This window comes from Gavia stellata, chromosome 1 (assembly GCF_030936135.1).
Source record: "Gavia stellata isolate bGavSte3 chromosome 1, bGavSte3.hap2, whole genome shotgun sequence".
Taxonomy (NCBI): domain Eukaryota; kingdom Metazoa; phylum Chordata; class Aves; order Gaviiformes; family Gaviidae; genus Gavia; species Gavia stellata.
This window is the reverse complement of record NC_082594.1, coordinates 107,053,761-107,072,193: the sequence shown is the minus strand read 5'-3', so window position 1 is coordinate 107,072,193 and position 18,433 is coordinate 107,053,761.

Genomic DNA, 18,433 nt, shown 5'->3' with positions numbered 1-18,433 from the left:
AGGTTGGGGAATGAGAAAGTAAAAATTTTAGTAGATACAGGAGCTACTTATTCAGTATTGAATACACGTAAGGGTAATTTGAGTAGTCAAAGCATGTCAATTGTTGGTGCCACAGGGCGGAAAGAAAATCGGCTGTTTTTCCAGCCTTTGAAGTTTGGAATTGGGAAAAGGGTGTTAACCCATCCATTTCTCTATATTCCAGATTGCCCTATGCTGCTATTAAGATGAGGTATATTAAGTCAATTGAATGCACAAATTACTTTTGAAAAAAGGAAAATCCAAATCCATATTCCTGAAAATAAAGCTTTGGATGCCCAAGTTTTTATGTTACAGAAGGAAGCCAAGCTACAGGAGATACCAGAAGAAGTTGAAAACACTGTAACACCTCTTGTATGGGCTTCAGGAACACCAGGACGATTGCGAGTGGCAGAACTGGTAATCACCCAGTTGAAACTGGACACCAGACTGGTAAGACAGAAGCAGTACCCAATTAAATTAGAAGCAAGAAAAGGATTAGAACCATTAATAGAACAATTTGTAAATTTTGGATTATTAAAAGAATGTCAATCAGAACACAACACCTCTATCTTATCAATTAAAAAGCCATATTCAGAAGAGTATAGATTGATACAGGACTTAAGGGCTATAAATCAAATCGTACAGAACATCCACCTGATAGTGGCAAACCCATATACTCTCTTACCACCCTGGAGGAAACAGACAAATGGTTTACTGTGTTGGATCTGAAAGATGTGTTCTTTTGCCTTCTGCTAGCAGCTGAGAGTCAGGAACTGTTCGCTTTCAAATGAGAAAGCCCTAAGACAGGTAGAAAAACTCAATTGTGCTGGGCAGTATTACCTCAAGGGTTTAAGAATAGCCCTACAATCTTTGGAAATCCATTAGCCAAAGAATTAGAAGACTGGCAAAAGATGCATAAAAATATCACCTTGCTGCAGTACATAGATGACATACTGCTAGCAGCAAATAACAAGAAGGATTCCATACAAATGATAACAGACCTCCCAAACTTTTTGGGGCTGGCAGGGTACAAGGTGTCCAGGAAGAAGGCACAGATCGCCCAGCAGGAAGTAACATATTTGGGGTTCACAATTTCCCAGGGCCAGTGTAGTCTTGGAACTGAAAGGAAAGAGGCTATTTGTCAAATACCAGAACCCATATCGAAACAAGAGCTCAGAGCATTTCTTGGAATGGCCAGATGGTATGCATATTGCCTTAGGGGTATTTGCCCATAGGCTGGGATCATGGAAAAGACCCGTGGGGTATTTTTCAAAACAATTAGACAATGTTAGCAAAGGATGGCTAGCATACCTCCAAGCAGTGGCGACTACAGTACTATTTATCCAAGAGGCACAAAAATTGATGCTTAGGCAAAAGCTAGCTGTATTTGTGCCCCATGCAGTTACAGCAATGCTAGAACAAAAAGGAGGACAGTGGTTGTCACCAAGCTGGATGCTGAAATATCAAGCCGTTCTTCTGGAACAAGACAATGTGGAGTTGAAAGTAACCACGATCCTGAATCCAGCCACCCTTCTAACTATTGACCCTGGTGGAGAAGAATTAACTCACGACTGTTTGCAAACTATGGAATAGACGTACCCCAGCAGAGTAGACCTAAAAGACATGCCAATGGAAAATGCAGACTGGGACCTGTTCGTAGATGGTAGCAGCTTTATGCGGAATGGAACTCGGAAAGCAGGTTACGCAGTGGTGACCGTTAAGGAAGTAAATGAGGCAAAAACTCTGCCATCCAACACTTCAGCCCAGAAAGCAGAGCTCATAGCCTTGCTTAGAGCACTAGAACTTTCAAAAGGTAAAACTGTTAATATATGGACAGTTTCAAAATTTGCCTTTGGAGTGGTCCATGCTCATGGAGCTATTTGGAAAGAAAGGGGACTCCTAACATCTCAAGGATCCCCAGTTAAATATGGGCCAACGATCCAACAATTATTACAAGCAATCTACCCTGATTAGTGGCAATTATGCATTGCAAGGTGCATCAATTTGGAAGTAGCCCAATGCATATAGGAAACCATATGACAGATAAAGCTGTGAGAGAAGCAGCTGAAGGTCAAATATTGCTAGTTTTGCTGGAGAAAGTTCAGAGGTTGGGACCTAACAGTCTACAGTCTACACCAGAAGAGAATCAATTGGCTAATCTACTGAAAGCGAATAAAAACCAAGATGGGTGGTGGGTGACTCCTTCACATCAAGTAATAGATACACAGGAAATTATGCGTGAATTGGCTAATGGGGAACACCAAGAAACTCACTGGAAAATTGAAACAACGGTGGAAGCATTAAAAACACAAGTGCTAAGTGTATGAATGACTGGAATAATCAAAAGCATGGTGAAGAAATGTGAATTATGCCTGAAGAACAATCCTCACTTATCCTGAAGACCTTTACCACCACCTTACCAGGGGTGACAGAGGAAACAGTCCTGGAGACTATTGGCAAATAGACTTTTCCAAATTACAGTGGCAAAATAGATACCGGTATCTTTTAGTAATGTTAGATACTTTTTCAGAGTGCTGGAAGCTTTCCCTTGTCACACCAACAAGGTAAAAGAAGTAGCAAAAGTGTTACTTAAGGAAATAATACCGAGATTTGGGGTACCCATAGGACTATCTTTGGATAGGGGTCCACACTTCATAGCAGAAGCCGTTCAAAGTTTAGCTAAAGCATTAGGGGTAAAATGGGATCTCCATACCCCATGGAGACCTCAAGCAAGTGGGAAAGTAGAAAGAATGAATCAAAGCCTAAAAAGACAGAGAAAGTAAAATTTGCCAGCTGGCTGGATGCTTTACCCTTAGCTTTGCTACAGATACGTATCCAGCCTAGAACTAAAGAAAAAGTTAGTCCTTTTGAGATCATATATGGTAAACCTTATCAGATGACAGAAACAGGAGTTAATCCTGAAATCATAGGAAAACATTACCTGAAAGAGTATGCTATCTCTCTAGGAAAGGTTCTGTCCTCTCTTCACAGGTATGTCACTGTGAGCGCACTACTATCCCTGGACATGCCTGTGCATCAATACCAACCTGGAGACTGGGTGTGTCTGAGGACATGGTCAGACAAACTGTTGAAGGAGAAGTGGAAAAGACCTCTCTAGATTTCACTCACCACCTACACAGCTGTCAAGCTAGAAGGAGTCACTCCATGGATATATCACAGCAGAATCAAGCCAGCCACATCACCAGAATGGACTGTCAAACAAGAAGGACCTTTACGCTTAAAATTAACTTGGGAATCATGCCTTAGAAAATAGAATATTAACAGAAAATCTGACTCAGCAAGTAGAAACTTTGTCAAGAGCCACTCAAAAAGGATTCCAGTTTATTAATAAACAGGTCCAAGCTAATACTAAAATGACTTTAAAAAATAGGCTAGCCTTAGACTTGTTATTAGTTAAAGAACAAGGGGGGTGTGGATATCTTAAGTTAGACAAAGAACACTGCTGTATCCACATCCCAAATATCACTGATAACCTGCAAGAACAATTAGATAAAATGAGAAACGTAGCAGAAGACAGTAGAGCGATCAGGGAGGCAGCGGAAAATAATTGGCTCAGCAAAATCCTCCAAGAATTAGGTGGAATGTCTTTTAAAGAATGGTTAGCCACGTTGTTGGAAAGAATAATTTATGTGGTTGTGATTGTGGTTATTATAGGAATCTGCATAAGTTGTACTAAGAGAATTGTTGAGAATAATATATGGAAGTAGTAAGAAAATCTACCTACTTCAACAGGGAGAATTGATACCAAAGACTCAAACAATTTAGCTAGTGCATAAAAGACAAACCCTTTTGTATAAACTTTATACAGAAACAGAAGTTGCCAAACCTTAAATTGTGATCACGTATGAGCAATTGACGAGCCTAACTACATCGCTGAATTGATACAATGACAATACCAGAACACAGATGGAACTCATGTCTAAATTACTGTAAATGTCCTGGATCTACTACACATGAGTTAAACCAACTCCTCTGTCAGAGTTTGAAGACAAGAGGAGAGCCATTTCAGCAGGACTCTTAAAGACTGTACTATTGTGTAATCAGGTTAAAATTGAGGTATTATCTATTTCTGTTTCTTTTCCAGGTTGTAAGAAGATGGGATAGATTTGAGAATGTGTGGAAAGGCCTAGTCAGAAAAGTAACAAATACCCACCACCTTCTGTCTAACTGGTGGAACCTAAGTAAAGGAAGATTGAGACTTATGAGAATTATAAAATATATCCATAAATCTCAAAGGGGGGAAATGTTACAGAACATCTCGAAACACAAGGTCAAAAATAAGTGAAAAAGAGTGGAAAGAATGTAAAGAAGATACTTTGTAATGAATGCACCTGGTATTTAGATATAAGATAAAAACTGTCTCCACTAACCTTCCAGTAACTAACAATAACGATTAACAAAAGGACAAATTCTAGAAAAATAGAACAGAGTGCCAAAATAGTGTCCTAAGGTTGACCTGCCTCACTATAATCTCATTATAATGTGAAAACCACACCTCCTAGCTACAAAATGCCCCCATCCCAAATAAGCCCCCTACTCTCTGGGCATGTGTAGTGAATTAAAAGAAAACTATATCTTTAAGATGAAGTGAGAAAGGTACTAGCCAATAGTTAGTTGAGGGGTGGGACCAGTAGGTGTAACTAATTTTTTTAGCTGTTTTAAATACCTGTCATGATTTCAACCAGGTGTGCATGCTAGGAGAAATCCCCCATGCGCCCAGCGCTGCAATAAACCAATGTTGGCTTTCTAAACTGTCATTTGTTTTGGAGAGTTTTCTTGGTTATGATTTTCAGTAACAGTTAGCCTCGTGGACACAGACAAAAGTAAACTGAGTCCATACCTGGGTTCAGTGTCACCATTCGCCCCCAAAAAATAAAACCTTTTCAGCAATAAATGTCTTTAACAATACAAGAAAGAAGGCTTCAGCACTCAGATCTGACAGAGGGATGTGTCAGCTTCTTGTCACGCAATTATACTGCTTTGTGTGAATCCAGCATCAGAACAAGATAAGCTGAACTGATGCTGTGCTGTTTTATAGAGCTGGGGTTTTTGGTTTGGTTTAAGAATCTAAAAAGAGAAGCTGTTCTAAAAATGCTATCTATATATACACATATATGTGTATACATCTTTTCAACAAACTGCTAGAGAATTTTCTGTAGGAACATTGTAGGGAGAAGCATTGGAAAACTTGGGTCAAGCAGGGTGTTTTCAAGACTGTTTTGAAGTCATGCATGTGTTAAACTGTCTTATTGAATGGAGAAAATGTTTAGTTAATAGCATATGAAAAAGGCAAAAGACAAGGGAATGATCCAGTTCTACAGAAACAAAAGGATACAGGGACTCAATGAAATACTGTGCAGACACCGTCATTGGTCGTTGTTCCTATGAGTATTGTCAAGTGGGATCCTCAGCACATGCCTTAAAGGTAATGCAAATGGTGTCGGGGAAGAAAAGGTGGGGGACATTTTGTGTACTCAGAGCAGGTAGTCATGGTATCATGATACCTGGGGGGGGGGGAAGGAAGAAGATGGAAAAATGTGTTATGCAAAGGTAGTAATATAAAAAGTGACATGAAGGTGTGGGGTACAAAGAATTACTGAAAAGGACAACTACATCAAGGCTTTCTGAGTGCTTGTCCTACTGTGCCTCTGTTTTTGACAAGCCGTGCATTATTTTGGATATTGTTTCCTTTTGCTTACTTTCCCTTCTGCACCAGCTTTGCTGTAAAAGTATTTCTGTTACTCCCTCGTAGTTTTGCATAACTTCATGATGAACCTCAGTAGCTTGTGATATCATCCTAAATTGTGACAGTATGTCATGCATATAAACTCTTACATACCTGTGCATGTACTCACGCGTATGCCACGTATAAGGACTTCACTCCTCTTAGGGTGCATATAGAAGCAGACTACCCTGTCCCCGAATAATTGGCATGTCTCCAAGTCACCAGGGTATTCTGTGATGAGACCATATGCATGTTTCCAGTTTAACTTTCAAAAGTTACGTGATATAGGAGCCTAATTTTAAAAGACTTTCATTTCAATTCAGCAAGGTATAGTAGAAAATTAGCTGAAGTGCTGCATAAGCTCTCATGTTTTCTAGCACTCTAGGCTGTAACTGAGATTTACAGCCTCCGAATGTGGTGAGTCTTTTCTCATGAGCAGTTTCTTGGCTTGCTTAAGGGAATGCCTCAAAACTCAGTAAAGCCCTCCCCTGCTTGGCACTATTGGTGTCTGGTACCCCCATTAGAAAGTCACATGCAGGAACAATTCTCGTTTTCTCTGCCAGTGAAATGAAAGGGCTCCCCTCAACACCACGTTTGCTTTGAGTGGTGTGTATATGTCTTTTTAAGTACATTTTCTTCTGTATCATTTTCTGTTTAAACAGACCTAGTTACTTGGGCCTTTCATCATATAGATCTGAACATCAAACCAGTTAGTAAAGCTCAAATGTGTTCATGGATAATTCACAAATGGATGGAAAGTTGTCTTTAGTTTTCATCTGTGAAAATACTAACACAGAGTTTACCAGTCTCACTCTAGAACTTAAATCAGCTGAAATAATTTACCCACTGAATATTGCAATGCAAAGAAACACTTTTTGAGCTAGGCGTGGGAAATTGATTGCTATGATTTTGTACAGGATCCATGCCAAGGTCTCTGCTGAGATGGCATGAGTTTTCTGGCAACCAGTTAGGAAAAGGAGGAAAAGCTGATTATTTTTATTGAATTTTACTTTTGCATTCATATGGTTGAGAAGACTCTTCCATTCCTCCCCTTTGCTATAGCACTGTGGTGTTAGATGTTAGCTCACATACAGGTTTTGTTTTAAAATAAACGGAGATTGTTTTTTTTTTAATTCTATACTGACGTCTTTAAAAAAGTCTTAAAAGAGTTTTCATATCCCATGTCAATTTGATTAAAAACCACTTCAGTTTATACAGAGAGTTTCAGGAAAGCCAAACCTGTTACAAACCAGACTTTTCTAAAATGGGCCTGAGTAATTAAAATAAGTTGTTTACAGCAAATATTTTGTTGTTTGTTAACAGTAATTAAAAGAGTTTGTTTACAATATTTGATCTATTACACGAGGACAAGAAGAGTCTGAAAGTCTGCTGGCCCATGCTGAAACGGCGGTTGCTGTTGGACCTCTGGGGCAAGGCCATGAATTCCAGCTGGTTCAAAAACTTATGTTTTCTACCCATATGAAAGGAAGTATAGAAAGATACAGTTTAGCTAATAATAAGAAAGAACTTGGATATGATGGAATTAAAGCTAGCAAGGAGAGAATGTCTTGGTTTTCAGCATACTTGAGTTTAGCATCATTGGACAATTGTTTTTGAAGTCAGCTGCAACCGGCTTATGTTACGATTTGTGCAGACGGACCAGCAATAGCAAACCCACTGCTGTGCGTAATTGGCATGGTAATTTAGACATCTGTTCTTGACAGCTAGCCAGGGTTTGGCAACAGATAACTTGCAGATGTTGACATATGGGAGGCAGTATACCGACAGTGACCACTGGTAGGTGTGTTATAGTGCTTTATTGTAATAAGTTTATTGTTGGTGTAGAGGCCAAAGCAATACTCTTGCTTTCTGCTCAAGTCCACTCCCTCCTTCACCTCACCTTTTCCCCACCGCCCCAAATTATAGCTAAGACTGACATAATTTCCAGCTCATGGGGGTGAAAACTTTGACCAGGATGGCGTTATGCTTGATTCTACTCTTGTGTAAAGTGCTAGGCTATTATTACCTGAATATTTTAAAAGAGATTTCAATAGATTTTTGTCCAGACCCTGGCTTAGTCTGTTTTTCACTTTATTTATTCATTTTTGGTCCCCTCCTCTTTTCCTCTTTGGGCCTTTGCTGGCAGGGAGAGGGGAGTAGTTTCTATGAAGTTGGCATGTGAAAGGCTAAAACTGAGCAATTCTCACATTAGGGATATTCAGATCTTGAATTCTAACTGCAACCAACACAAAACATAGACATAAAGATATCAAAGATGGCATCTTTCTTCTATGAATACTTATGTCACATCATATTCTTTGCACACCATTCCCTTTTCATATAAAATATTTCAATTGACACACTTTACTATGAAGAAATCTAGTAACCTGTATTTCATGATGAATTCCATTTAAAGCCATGGTGTAAAATCAGTTTAGATCTTCATATTCACATTGGAGAGATCCACCAAAAGCTCTCAGCACCCATGGCAATTCTTCAGATTTGTGAGGCTGGGTGTTATATGAACTATCCAGAGTAGAAGCCTACCCTCCCACAATCTTTGGCTGTTCTTCAGTGTGCACTCAGACAGAAGTGCTTCATAGTATTCAGTGAAACAGTAGGAAACAAAAGTGAGGAGAGAAACAATACAGGAGAGAATTAAAAAAAAAAAAATAATTGAGGGGAGATAAGCAGATTTTTTTAATAACAATTTTGTAGTGTAAGGGAAAAAGCCAATAGAGAACTTGGTGGTTGTTCCGTGTCTGCCTTTAACTGCCTCGGTTCTTTGACAGATGAATTTTCTTAAGTATTTAGAAGAAGGGAGGATGGAAAGTGAAAAAACAATCCAGTCTGACTTGAAATCATGTCTTTGCAGTAGAATTAAATTTAAGATGAGCAGATAGAGAAAGTAAATAACTGCACCTGTAGTTATTTGAATGATGATGCTGAAAAGGATAGTCATGCTGCACATGTAGTCGGGTGGAAGAGGGAGGCATTTCCAGGGGAGAATGCTCCAGGACTGTCAGGAGTGCAGAAAAACAGGAATCTGTCAGTACAGGGTTGAATGGAAGAGAGGGTCCTGTCCTGGCCACAGGGAAAGGAAGGGAGGAGGAATGGCTCATGGGAAGGCTGGTGGGCTGAGAGAAGAGCCTGAAAGTCATACTGCCCCTGTGGCAGAGGAATGAGAGAGATGAGGCTACCGATCGATGTATCTTCTGATGCTTCGCTTGCCACTGAACTCTTTTGGGACACTAGTAGTTTATTGCTTATCATTGTTGACAAGGCGTTATAGTAGTATTAAACCTTGTGAATATGGGGACGGGAATTTCAAATAGCTGTTGGCATTTTGATGGCTATTTTACACTTCAGGCAGGAGCATTTCAGTGTACATCTTACAGTCCTGGTCTCTTGGCACATGCCCTGGCTGTATTTGTCGCGGATGGGAGAGAAAGAGAGCGTGTACTTCACTTGCAAGAGCGAAGCAACAATATATTTTATTGATATAAAACAGTGAGTTAACCAAGTTCAATGATAAATGCGACAGTGATTTAACAAGATTCAATGGCAAGGTACACTTGGATTATTTACTGCACAGAAGACAGGGTCAGATAAAACTGTCAGGGAGACTCTCCTGTTGAGTTGCGATATTCAGAAAGGACCCCCTTGCATTCTAAACTCTAGGAGAAGTCTAGGTGCTGCTAGATCCAGACTTAGTCCCAGACTTGGTCAACAGTTTATATCTAAAGGATTATATATATGTGCAATCAATCTTTTATATCACTTAGCTAAGGTTTCAAAGTTTCAGCATGCTATTAGTCACTTACCAAGAATCTGTTGTGGCAAGGAATCACTCAGCCTCAAGGAGTAACCTTGAGAAGTATCCCTACTCAAGGGGAGATCCTGGCGTGCAGCCTGCTGCTGTGCAGGAGAGCTCGAAGGGCTCTTGGGCTATTCACTGTTTATGGGGGCAAGATGATTGACTCATAGTCATATTTACATACTGACCAAGATTTTAGTTTATTCCAAGATTGGCTTGAGTTGGACATTGACCAGCACTGTGGTTAGGTGACTACTGTGTTTTTACCTGTCTGCCCCTTACCCACTCTCAGCCAGATACAGCCATCACGACCAGATGCATCCATTATGACAACCACTGGTGGTTATCATTTGAGCAGGGCTACGGGAGATAAAGGTCAGTTTGGGGGGGAAGGAAGGGGAGCACACCATCACAATTGCCCAGTAAAGACTTGGGCTAAGACTGTTCTTTTATGGCCTATGGTTTGCTTTGAAAGAAACATAGGAGCATGGTCGTGAAAGGAAGCCTGACTTGCTATAGGAGATCATTGGGGCTGGATGACTGGGGTATACAGCACCTATGTGCTTTGTTCACAATGCCTGTGCAACCACTGAAAGACTAGAAGTGGGGCACTGAATGTATTTGCTTTTCCCCAAAATAAATGCGCATCTCTGGGATGACAGCTGCATTACTCTGCATTAGCAAAGAGTCTTCTCAGTAGTGAGAGAACAAATTCTTTGCTTAGCGTCATTATCAGCTCTAGGACTCAGGTCTCCAGCTTGATCAATGTAGATAGACAGCTGTGCTGCTGTGGGATTTGACTGATATGTATGAGGTTGGAAACTTCTGCATACCCAGGACCATTTGGAGAGTTATGAGCTTGCTTTGTTCTAAACATTCAGAGCTACAAGGGAGCACGTAGGTGAGATGGGCTGAAACCCACCTCCAAGGCCTAAACCCCATTGTTTCATTAAAAAATTATTAATCCATTTTGATTTTTTTCACTACACTTTGCTTTCTAACTGGCAGAATGAAAACTCTTCATTCAAAGGAACATGAAAAATTGGTCATGAGGCAAGACAACAAAATCTGGTCATTATATGACCTGAACATGACTTACTTTTTTTCTGTTTGTATTAGAGCTTTCATGGATCAGTTTGACAAGTTTACTACTTTGCACTGGAACAAGTAGCAAGCATTGACAATACTTCTCAGATGTTAACGAAGTTTTGTCTTATGCCTCTGGCCAAGTCCTCCAGTTAGGACAAACGATCAAACCAAGGTACATCTGCAAACAGGGCATTTCAGTCATCACAAAAAGAACAGATCTGGCAGACACTACCCCTTGAGCTTTTATGGCTAGATGAGGATTTTGAGTTTTAGCAATCCATGTTAAGCATTTGGAGTTGAGCAAGTAGAAAGGAATGCAATCTCTGAGAACCATAAAATCTTAGAGGCATATTACAATAATAATTTGTCAATGAAATCAAGATGGCAGTGGGATAGTTGTGGGAGTAGTATGATATACCTCAGAAAACAAAGTCTTTGCTAATTTGTTAGTAGGATAATAAAGATATGTAATATGTTAAAGTTGTGAATTGGACTGTGTGTGGGTTGCATGATCAGGTATTTAATCTATAAGACATTGGTCAGGTTGAACTTTTCAGATGACAGGAATTTTGATAAGGTAGTTCTGACATAGCTCTATTGAGCTATATTTGGAAGTGAGGTAGGTTAATGCTTGCTTCAATAGGATGTCTCACAGTGTAGCTACATAAACTGCATAAATGAGAAAAAGACATGATTGAAGAATGTTTTGGCAAAACTTTAGCCAAGATGATATCCCATACCATTTGTTAGTCACCTTGTTTCATTAAGCCAAGGATACTCTGAAAAAGGGCATCACAAACTTTTCCTCTATGGAAATGTATTTTTGCCTCTAGTAAAGTATTAAATTTACCTATTAATTTCTTCTTAAGCAAGTTTGACATTTTCTGGGACAGATTAAACCCTACCCAGCCATATAAGCTTCCAAAAAGTAACAGTAATTAATTGAATCTTATCTAACTCCGATCTAACGTAACGGTCAGTGTGGGAAATACATTCTTACTGATCATAGTCATGACAGAGAATAGCCTTTTAATGTATCCTAACCCAGTCGTAGTAAGGTGGACACACATGATATCCTCCTATTTGTTTTTCTTTTCCAGGACAGTGTCTAAAGCACTATAATTATCAATTTAAACTTGGTAAGTTGTTTTCTAGGCATATACCTTTAGTTTTAGATAGCATGCTGTCTTTCTCCATTTCTGTGTTTCTCATTCATGTGTGTTTGTTATAATTCATATAATGATTAAATATAAAAGGCAAATTCTTCATCTGCTCTACCAATAATTCCCTACCAAAAGAATAGTTTTCTGGAGGTTGCCATAGCAGGAATTTCCTCTTTGTAGTTATGCAACACCAAAGGGTAAACCTCCTACTGGTTAATTTATGTGTAAGAACTGCTTCAGTTTAGGTGCTAAGTGATGTTTTAGCACTTAAAGGCTAAATTAGTACTAATCATGTTTGTGTAACTATTGACAATTGTTATGACCTCTGGCTTAGTCCTTAGAAAAACGAGTATGCTTAATCTTCAGTAGTAGATTTTAGTTGTCTGTAATTAACATTAAGACTGAATTACAAACCAGTGGGGAGAAATAGCCAGGAGAACAGAGTTAATGACACTTGCCCTTCCCAGTGGGTGGAAGGACGAAGGATAAGGGTTAACTCTAGGTGGTGACCTGGCTACATTTTCAAAGGAATTTCTTAATTTTTCAAAAATGGGGGAAAAAAAAATAAAAACTGTCTCTCATCCAAAGCAATCAGAGAAGTCCTTAGTGAAGTGGGTAGCAAAAATAGTTACCTCATATAAGTCTGTGTCAATTTATACTGAAGTGAGGCTCAGTTTTGATATATCTTTTCCAGGTGACTGTGCGGAAATTATCTAGATTCATATTGATGAGAGAGAAGAGCGATTTAATAATTATAGAAAAAGATCAATAAGCAGAATGAAATTTGTCGTGACAGCGGTTATTCTCGGAATCTTTTTCTACGACTATGACATTCATATGAAAATTCAGTAAATTTGAAGTAAAACTTGCTTCAAGGAACAGGATTACTATTTTCTTCCAGAAGGTTATTATTAGTTTATTGGGGACTTTTTTGCTCAAGAAGAAAGTTTACAATTTGTTCTAAATTCTTTCCTTCCCCCTCCCCCCCATATTACATATCTCACATTCAAATATAATATATATGTCTTGGGAATATATTACACACTATATAAGATCGAATAATACAGACACTAATTATTAAGAAAATAGGCCTAACTCAATACCATCAAATATCTCTAAATTATTAAATGTATGAAAATTTGATGGCCTTAATATCACAACCTTCATACATTTCAAAAGAGAGTTTTTCCTAAAGCATCATTATTGTTCTAACAATTTCTTGTAAAGTCATTGATTTTATGCTGCTTCAGGGAAGGTGCAATTTATTACTGTTAATAATGCTTTCGTGATTACATGAAAGGTTCCTTGTTGCCACCAATTAATTAACCCATCAGAAAGTATCCTTCCTTTTAGAACAGATGATAAGGTTTCTTCATAATGTTTATCTGACATCTCTGGTCGTCATGTGAAACAAGCTTTGTGATGTGAAAATTCTGGAAAACATCTTTTGCTTCAGTTTCCTGTAAAAGTCATGTTCAAGTTAGTCTCAGCACAGTCAGGTGTCTGGCAAATTACTTGATTGATCAGTCTTTACAGTGTCTGCTTCTGTAGTGGGATCTTAGTCCATGGTTGGATTTGTGTTATTGTAGTTGGTTATTGGTTGAATCAGTGAGCTTATTGTCTTAGTGCACTTTATGATGTGTCACTGGAAAAATCAAAGGTTTACAAGCTTAAGTAACCAGTTGATGAAGACTTTTTTCTACCAGTGTAAATAAGTACCTCATACATGTAGCACTGGGGAGAGGAGGGCTGCCTGTTATCATCACAGCAATAGCCAAACATTGGGATAATATTCCTTAGGAGGAGGCTCCCTGTTGCAGATGGTCATGTACAGCAGTCATGAAATTCAGTGGTGCCGCTGTAAGAAATCAGCTCAGTGATGGGTAGTCCAAGCGTGATTGCATCAGGTTTATTTCCTGTTGGCTCCATGCGTGTCGCTGCAGAGACCGGTCTGAACAGCAGGCATGGGGGAGCATAGGAGCAGCGAGGGAAACAAAACCTTCAGTGCTAATCTGTTCTTGTTGACATCTTCAAGATCTCAGCTGGAAATGTGGGTTCATCTTGTGTATGCATGGTTAGTATCCCAGCGTTCCTCATCTTTCTAAATACTCCTTGGAATAACTTCTAGACCTTTCTGTTCTTCCAACTGATCTTTGTAATAAGGCTTTCATATGCTGTTCTGCTTCTTTTAAACTTCTTCCTGTTGTTCTCCCCGTGTTCTCATTTCTCTTCTCACCTACCTCATTACCTGGTTGTCTGATGCTGCTCCATACCTTTTGTGTTGACTCATTTTATTTGTCACACTACTGTTAGGTTAAGTGATAAAGCACATCTCCACAACCACAAAGAAGCTCAGAAAGACAATAGCAGGAGAGGGAGCCCAAGTAATACCCTGCCGGGCTACTCCCAGGCCATCACAGGGACCATCATCCCATACAGGGCCCATCTGCACAAGCCCAGAGGAGCACAACGGCAGGTGGGAACCCAAACTGAGGACTCCTGAGGAACAACCACCTTGTCTGGGCCACTCCCAGTGCTGTCTCAGCTGAGCATTCAGCCCCAGTGTCCAGGCATGAAACCCATCATGATTAAGTCATTGGGAGCAGCTCTGCAAATCACCTTTCACCCTAAGAGGAGTTGCTGCCTAGGGGTGGGACACATTGTGAGATGCAGGGAAAAAGCAGTTTGAGATCACACAGGATATAAATGGTGTTTAGGGCAGGAATCAACAGTAAGAAAAGGGAGGGGTTTAGGTGATTTTAGGAGGAACAGGAGTGGGAAAACAAGGGAGGGATAAGGAATTAAAAGGGGCAGTCACATGTAAATAGTTTGGTCAGTATTTTTGTCTGGCCTTGCCCTGCACCTGATGAGCGCAATCTGTCCTATCTTCTTGTTAAATTTCTTTCTCGGTCTTCAATGGGCCAGGGGCTCTCTGTTTTGTGTGTGTAGGGGGCTCTGTGTGCAGCAGCTGGAGTCAGACCATAGGTTGGAGGGCTCGTGTGTCTGTAGTGCCAGTGACTGGAGTGAGTCTGCGTCTGCGAGCGTGTGTGTGAGCACTGGTGAAGATCAAGCCGTACAAGCCAATGAGTAGGAGAAGTGACCTGGAAGCAAGACTGTGATTGGGTTTATAAGGGCTGAATCTGGGTGTGACAGCACCTGGGTGTCTCTAGGGGCGAGAGCAAGGGGGGTTGGCTATTGGGACCTGGCAAGTCCTGGCTCAGCTCTATGTGTGTGTGACAGTTTATGCCAGCAACTGGAGTAGGGCTGCAGCTCATGTTTCCAGGTGCCAGCATCTGGGGAGCCTGGGGTCTAGGGGCTAGCCACTGGGGACACTGAGTGTCTGAGCCCAGCTGCTGGAGGGATCCACCTTCTACATGTGAATGTTCTCACTAGTAGACCTCCATTCTGTCCAGCCAGAAGGGATAAGGATGAGGGCACTGGTGCTGTCTATGTTTGTGTGAGTGCTCTGTGTGTCTGTGATCTGTGTGGCCAGCTGTGCGTGTGTGTGTGTAGATGTGTGTGCTTTTGTGTGTGTGTCTGCTGGGAATGTATCTTCAGCCTCACTGCTGGCTGGACCCAGGGACATGGAGCAGCAGCAGTCTCACCTCCTTGAGCTGTTGGATCCAGCATGAATGACAGATTTGTCCTGACAGCTGTCACTGTTTCACTGTAGATGAAGCCTGTTTCTGTGATCAGGCTTTTTTGTAGGCATCTGGAATTGAAGCTATTGCAACTCAATCCCTAATATTTTTGGGTTTTTTCCCTCCCAAATCAAATAATAAACCATTATATTTTCCAAGAATTTATCCAGCCTGTTTACACTGGTCAAATAGGTACTTTCTTGGACAGAAAAATCGATTTGCTGTAGAGCTAGTAGTACCATTATATGCTACCACTGAAATACAGTCATGGTGATCCTGTGGTTTCATGTAATTGCATAACACAATTCTGTATTAGCTAGTATCAGGATACATGTTTTGTTAGGTAATCTGGTTAAAGGCTAATCACAATAGGCACAAAGACCCAGGAAGGACCAGAGGAACAATGACAGGCTGGGATACCCTAGTATAATCAGTGAAAACTGAAAGGAGCACACTGAATCTGCTCCTCAATAAAACTATCAAAGACAAATAATATAGACCATTGTAGTTGATGTGAAATGCATAGAGATGAGTCAAGGAGGAAAATTCCTGAAAGGCTATAAAAAGCAAAGGGTTGTTGCCTCTCAGGGGCATAGAACTTACAAAGGGAAAAGAATTTGGGGATTGTGTAAAACATGTAATTTTTTAAGGGGATTGTGGTGGGGTGTGAAACTACTATGGGACCGAAGTAAATGGAGAGGGATCAAGGTGGACCAGTAGGTCCACCGTGAACAAGTGTGGGGAAAATAGAGAGATGAGTGGGGTAAAAGAGGCTGGCTGAGTGCATACAGGTTGCTGGTTAATACGTTTGTCTGACTGAGCTTCTCTACCACAGTCTATACTATATTCTTCTTAAATCCTGTTTCTAACCATCCTCCATGTGGGTGGTGCAATCTCTGTTCTCTGTAGGGGGGAAAAGCCAGCAAACTGCAAGTCAGACTAGTCCTCAAGTAGGGTAAGAGTTCTGAGTACCAGCAACTGCAGTGAGCACAAACCTCAGGGACTTGAGGTGTCAGCTGCTGGAGGAGCTCTGGGGTCTGGGAGCCAGCTACTGACCAGACCAAGCTGGTGGAGAGGCAGGCAATGTATGTGTGTGTGTGTCTGTTTCAGCGGTGGACGTGGTTCTGATCAGCCAGGGAGCAGAAAAGTCAGGCCGTCTGTACTATTCTTGCTTGTGAGAGCCTTGTGCCTTTTATGGATACCGGTAAAGGCACTATTCTGTCTGTGCTGATCTGTGTGGCTGGCGGTGTGTGTATGTAAATATACGTATATATTTATAGTGTGTGGCTGTCTGTTTAGGCAGCCTTGCTACAGGCTCCATCTGGGGACTTGGAACCACTGCAGCCTCACATTAACCCAGCTGCAGTATGAAGAATCCTCCTGGGTCCTGAAGCCCACCGGATTTGGCAACCTCTAATATTATGTCTGTTTGAAAGATAACTAAATAAATACATTCAAAACCTGTGATCATTACAAGTGGTAACTCCATTTTAATTTTAAATGTCTAGTGCAGTATGTGCATGTACTACTCATTCATTTTGTTAAACTGAAACATGATTCAGAATAAGCACCAATGTTTGGTACAGAGCAACAAGTACTAATTACTTTTAACTTGCCTTACTGTATAAATGGGCTCTGATTACCTTCCTGTACTGATTGCTAAAAGGAGACTTTCTGGATAGAACAGTCATGTAGACTTAATTCAGGAAAACAGTAATACAAAAATGGAGTTTTGCTCACTGGAAAGTATAAAATGAGGATTCCTAGCGACATAACAAATTACCTGAGAATAATTTGGCTAATCAGTGAGCCATTGAAAGTGGTGCTCCGTACTTTAGTATTCTTACAGCTTTTGTGCGTGTTTATGTATTTTAATTGGAAGAAATACAGATTTTTGCCACCTGGTGTTTTTACATGCTGCTTATCTGTGGGAGATTAATAGATTGCAATATATGGACTAATAATCTAAATAATAACATAGCTATTAATTCAGTATTATTGTGAAAAGGAAAGACACAATTTGAGTGTACTGAATGTTTTCCTGCCTGCTTTTCTCACAGAGCTGTTAATCTGCATATAAAAATTATATTGAATTACTGCTTGCAAAGGAGCAACTGACTGCATAGGGGTTGATGCTATTACTTGATAATAGTGGTCTCTTTAGTCTGCCAAGCAGAGACATAACAAGATCCAACAGCTGGAAGTTTAAGTCAGTAAAGTCCAAACTGGAAAGATGGTGAAAACTGCTGGAAGTGAGGGCAAGCAACCATTGGAACAGATTACTAAAAGGCATGATAAATTTTTCATTTTCTTGTTTCATGACTAGCTGTCTTTCTTGGCAATATCATCTGATTTGTTAGATACTGAAATTATATGAAGGTGGTTTATATTCTATGCAATGCTTAAGGTCAAGCTAGTTCAAGAGAAGAAAATATCAACTGTAAGCAATGTCTATCTTTGTCTAAAATGTCTGAACAACTACAAGGATACACAAAAGGCAGCTCAAAAAATTAATGGGCTAGTGGGTCACAATGCAACAGTACTTAGCTTAAGTAACTTCTCATAGCCTATATGGTGGTGGAGATGCATATTTTGGTGACTGAATTTAACTAGGAATGGTATGTGACTGGTATATTTATCCCTCACTACTATCGGTTCCTGCTGGAGTGGTGACTTCCATGCCATGGGCTAGAATGTGAAAGGCCTGTTGCTGCTCACAAAGTGGTTTTGGTCTTGTCTGTTCTGGGAAAAAAATTACTCCCTTGCATCAGTTACAGGATCATGGGTGTTGCTCAGACAAGCTAGGATGAAGCAATATGGTGATGTTTGTTGAACTGCAATAATGTGCTGGAAATCTGCTTTTATGGCATCTAATCAACCCTCTGAGTGAGAAGTGGAGGAGGACAAACTACTGTCAGTATGTTCTGCTGTTTGTCTTTGCTTTGGTCATGGCCAAATG